Consider the following 6000-nt stretch of genomic DNA (forward strand, 5'->3'; position numbering starts at 1 on the left):
TATACACATTGTCACCAACATGATTATAGTTGCCAAGCAGTGCTGCTCTGTTTTTTTTTTTTTTTTTTTTCCTTGTACTATTCTGTTGTCAGCCTTCCTTTTCTTTTTATTTTTCATTCAGTGGGTTTTTCGGATCTTTTATCCAGTAGAGGAACCCATGAGTAGCTCTGGACCCACTCTGTCAAGATATCAAAGCTTCAACCAAGACAATGAGGATTATGACTGGCATCAACTTTGCACTGGTAATGATGGACTTCCTCTATCGATATAATATGAGAAATTGAAACGATCCACTCATATCATTATGTGATTTTTTTTTTTCGGCAATTCGTTTGAAGATAGATCAAAATTTTTGGGGCAAGTGAAATGCTTGATCAAAATTTCTTCTTGATGTAGCTGATCATCCAAGGGTAGAAAACTATTTTTCAGATCCAAGACTAGCAGCATATGTAGTACCATATATTACAATTCTTAATCTGCATGCCACAAATCATGCTGACACTTTGTGGGTGTTTCTATTTGAGAATTTGTGTGAGGTTTGATAAGCATACATTTTTTACATGCACCACACTACACCAAAATTTGAAACCTTCAGTCTACAGAAGAGGAGTTCTACTTGGAAGCAACACCCTATTATTTAGTTATAAATAATTCATCATGGAGTATGGGTTATGGTTGCTTTGATATTGTGAATCGCTGGAAGTAACACTTCCTGATATTGGACAAAGAACTTGTTGGTTGTTGGAATATTTGGTTGAATTAAATAGACTATAGAAAATCGAGAACCAAAAAAGAAAATAAAATTTTTAAGAAAGAAGAACTTATTGAATTGAGTCGAGGCGTGACTGAGTCACTCAGCTTGAAATCGAATTTACTCCCCTTGGACAACATCCCAAGTGCAACAAGTTTCCAGAGCAATCGACCTCCAGGATATAACGACTATGACCCAGTCCCAGCAGTGCACTCACTGTACACGGGTTCGAACCACTTACAGTTTAATTCGAAAGTGCTGAGTTGACTCAGCAATAAACTCAGTAAAATTCTTCAAACCGTATCAGAGAAAGTTTTATAAGAGAGATAATATTTTCGTATATTTGAAATTTAAACAGAAGTCTTTATATAAACTCCGAAGTGGTGCATAAGCACCCTTTACAAAGGGTTTGGGTTTAGACCCAACAGGTGCGACCAACCGGAAGGAATGCATATCTCTGGATTAAAAAGAAAAGGCGCAAGTGCGAGTACACTCTCGCAAATAAAGTCCCGCGAGTATCCATACACACACACACCCACGTGAGTACACCCACATCGCACCCGCACCCTCAACCGCGCCCATGCCCAGCCCAGCCCGTCCTGTCCCGTCACGTCGCGCACACGGACACGGACACGGACACAAACACGGACTCAGACTCGGCTCGGCGAGCGCGCGTGCGTGTGTGGTCAATGGCATAAATTAGAGCTATTGACATAGCCCCCATAGGACCAAATTCACATGCCTCCTGAAAGGGGCTCAAGCCCTAGGTAAAAAGACTATCTTATATACAAGATAGTTTACTTTGTTAAATCCGATGTGGGACAAAACCTACAACATAAAAGTACCAAAACTTTTCAAATGTGGAGGAAAATTATCAAAAATTTGAAAATTCAAATTTTAATATTATTTTAAAATAAAATATAACAATCCCCCACATGTTTTAAAATAAAACTCTTTTGGATTAAAGCGTAATAGTTGTACAATGGTGCCGGTGTCACCATAGACTTGAACCGACATTAGAGTAAGCAAGACAGGTCTACAGGAATCAGGTGACACCATAGTCTTGAATCTAAATCCTTTTAATGTAAATCGCAAGTACATGCCACTCACACAACTCTTCCTCTCTAAGTGATTTTGCGGTTCGGTGCGTTTCGGCCATACACCATTACCTGAATTTCATGAGTGCTCTAGAGAATTCGCCTAGATTCTCATAGGAAGCGGCCTCTACCTCCACACCCATATAGGTGAATTCCATCAAGTGTATGCAGCAACTGCATACACTACTAAATATATAGCTATGGATTCATTAAGAGTTCTAACAACTCATCATTCTGCGTTGCTGCTCGCACTGTATATGTAACGCCCTAAAAATTGGGGGTCGTGCATAAACTCGACTCCAAGTTCCCGGGTGTCACTTATGCTAATTTTTGCTAATTTATGTTTAATTAGGTTTAAATGCGCATCTTGGAATTTCTTGAAACATGAAACATAATCAAAACCAGTCTACTGAAATGAAATAGGCTATATATATATACACGTCCAAAAGGATGCAAAAGGGTCGCACAAGGCGTTGCCCAACAAAATCACAAAAATATCATGTCCAAAAGAATAGAGCTGAGCCCACTGCGCAGCGATCCAACGTGCCATCTACAGGTCCGATGAAGGCCCGTTCATCAGCTGGAAGTAGGAGGACTCGTCTTCCTCCTCAAGGCTCGCATCGCCAGGCTCCACGAAATCCTCATCACCTGCGACTATGGAAGAGTCTGGTTGGTGTTTTAAAACACCGTCCCAGAGTGGGTGTGAGTGATCAACTCAGTGGGTACTATTAGTCTTAAGTTATAATAAACATCAGTTATATTATGAATTTAATGAAAAGCAGACGTTCACAAACACCTAACTAATCTTATTAATGTACATGCATGGGGTATGATATGATGCATGCCCTCGCCACAACTCTCATTCGAGCAACTCTATCTGACGATCGCGTATGACCAACACTCCCTCAGAGCGACCTCGACTACCGAGTCGCCACCCTAACTAGTGCGATGCAATGATCGTGTTAGCCGAGTTCTTAGTTAAGTCTATTCATCCAGCAGGTTGGAAAATCTGATACACCCCACGTATCAATACCCTAAACTGGTTGCGAGGCTAAGGCCTCCCAACGTGTGAGGCCGAGACCCTGCGATCCTTGATCCCGTCGGGTTTCCCTTATCCCCAACTTCAAGCACATGGGGAGTGCAGAAATGTGGGATCGCTCGCGGTCACTACGGGGAGACGTGTCACCCCAGCGTAGACCGACAGCTCGGACACAGTGTCCCATTCCACCGTGCTCGGCTCTCAAGTTAGTGGATCGATTTCAAATGATTGGTAATGGGCTCCAATGGTTGAAGGGTGTTCCAGGTTCCATACAAGTGTGGGCAAACATGGTTAACAAACAAGGTTGGTCAGTAAGTAGGCTAGATCGCATGAGTTTAGGTGAGTATGGGACAGACGACAATGGGTACGAACGACCATGTAGCCTAACTACTGTCGCCCACACGCACTCGCCCAAATTCATGGGTTTGACTTTAGGGTAGTCCTACTAACGGGACCACCTTAACTCTCCTCATATTCCTGACCAACCTAAGGATTTGATGGTAATCTATAGCATGCCAACTAGCAGGGTTATCATCTAGCATAAAACAATATCATGTTTCATATTTTCTCAACATACAATTTAGATTTTTCCTATCAAGCAAAGCTACCAATATCATGAATCAAGAGTGTATGTGTTTTGTGTGGGTTAGTAAGGAAGCTAAGCACTTCCTATATCTAATAGAACCAAATTACACTAGAGTTAATGGATCATACATGATATGAGGCAACATCATATGAGAATCAAACAAGACAAGTACATGCAATCATTCATTCAAACCAAATCATACGAAAGGCAACAACATTCCATAACCATTCCATGTGAATCGATAGGATCAAGGGTAGGGTCTTCCCTAGGTTCGTCTAGATTCTCCAAATGCATCATCCAAGCAAGCAAAATCATTAAAATCATATTAAAATTGGTGCTAGGCCACCTAAGAATAATAGTCCGCACCTATGGATGGTTGGAGACTTGAAAAACGACCTAGGAATGAGGCTTTTGGGGTCAGACGGCTGGATTCCCTAAAATAACCATTTGTATGTTAGAAATTCATAAAATCCCTTCTCATCACAAGGGTTTTAAGGAAAAAGGGGTGATGGGTCATACCTAAACGATCACGGAACATTTGGTGTGGTTGCGGTGGAGAGTTTCTTCTTGGAGGGGAGGTAGGGGATCACAAGATTTGATTTCCTTGGGCCCCACCTTGATCTACGGTCCACCCTTGCTCTCCTTCACTATCTCTTTCTCCTCCTCTCTCCTCTTCCTTCTCTCTTTACTCTTTCCCTCTTTCTCTCTTTCTCTCCTTTGAAAATGAAAAATCGTACGGGAAGAGGGGTGCCCCAAATGAGGCCCTTTTATAATGCCAGATTTGGTGTAAATGGCCCCAAGTGTTGGGTTTTTACTATACTAACCCTATAGGAGAATTTTTCTAGCCTCTTGGGCCCACTATGAGATGTAGGAGTCGACACCCACCGTTGGGTAGTTGGCCCTAGTGATGATCTACGCACAGACACAAGCGGCCCGCCATTTGGACATGTCGATCGACAGTTATGATTAAAAATCTATTCAACGGTCATCGATAGTCGATCGGGGCCGCAGCTATACGGATATGAGTGGGAAAATATCCTTACTCTACGTATGAAGTTTGGTCGTAAACCGACAGTCTGAAATCCTCAACTTTGCATAAGAGTGGACGACCCAATTCACTTAAGTTTCAAGTTATTCCTTTAGGGTATTTGCACTACTCATGCACTCGTTCTTTGACTCAAGTTGAGTGGTTCTGGGCAGTACCCAGGTTTGACTCCCGCGATGGACGTCAAGCCCAGTGAGACGAACATTATTCTATAGTTTTGGAACTGGTGGCCCGCCAACGAGCGGCCTAGAGCTTGTTCGGAGAATCAGGGCATTTCTGGAATAAATTTGGTAGTGAGATTTCTCGTGGGCAATAATTAGAGTTTGGATTAATTATGTTCATAGTGTGGCCTATTTATAACTAGTAAAAGTGGAGATTTTGTCATGATTACTCTGAACCGTCGGTTTTAGGCTAAAGGAGTAACGGGGTTGATTTGGTCTATTAGTCAAGATCTGGGTGGATTCGTTGGCTTCCTACGGTTGATTAATCGGACTTGTGCGGTTCTTTACTGGTTCCACCCCTGTATAAACTAACATTGAGTGTTAATGGTCATTAAGTGATATTTTAAGTTAATAACACAAAAATTTCAATGATTTTTTTTTTTGGAAATCCAAAATAGTGAAAATTCAAGATGTTACAATCTATCCCTCTTAAAAATAATTTCATCCCCGAAATTGCCTAAGGGTAATAAATAAAGATATTATCAGTTCGTTTGCTTAAGTTTTGTTGGTTTCGGGTTTATATACATTTTAGGGTATATAATAAATACGCAACCCTAGCTCATTGTAATCTACCCCCCTTAAAACTTTTTCACCCTGATGGTTTACTAAAATTTATTTATTTACCTATTTATTTTTTTATTTTTTTAGATTTAGATTCATAGCGATGGCTTCCCTCTATCTAGAGTGAAATATTTATTTTCAATATTTGATCAATACGGAGAGACGGTTGTAGTGGGCTTGAACCCAATATATCGATCATCTACCTGACCAGGGTAGAAGGCTCATCGTATCCCTTCTTTATCCTGGTGGATCCCGGTCTTCTGCTCGGTTAAAGCAGTGAGTCCATTGGTAGTCTCCCAGGATTGAGAATTGTGTTAGGCCGCGAATACTTCGCAAATGTATGGTTCCGTAATTCCGTAGTCCGATTATTCTTAATATTTTGAAGATATCAAAATTTATTTAAAAGTTCAAGTTTCTCATTTATAATATTTTAGTGAGTAGTGAATCTCCCACAGTGCCTATGATCAAACGACTATCCTAGAAAGATTTTCAGGAACTTAAGGTTCTTCTCGACATTACCATTTTGATCCTATGGTTAGTGAGTTATGGGCAAATCATGCTTTGGTTTCATAAATTTTAACAGGGAAGGAAGAATCGAAAGTTTTAAGGTATTCTGATTGCTTAGAGTGCCAGTAACGCTAATATGGACGCAGTAAGGCAATTATTCATATAAGCATTCACAAGACGATAAGAAAATTTC

The sequence above is a fragment of the Magnolia sinica genome, chromosome 3 (genome assembly GCF_029962835.1).
Source record: "Magnolia sinica isolate HGM2019 chromosome 3, MsV1, whole genome shotgun sequence".
In the NCBI taxonomy this organism is placed as follows: Eukaryota; Viridiplantae; Streptophyta; class Magnoliopsida; order Magnoliales; family Magnoliaceae; genus Magnolia; species Magnolia sinica.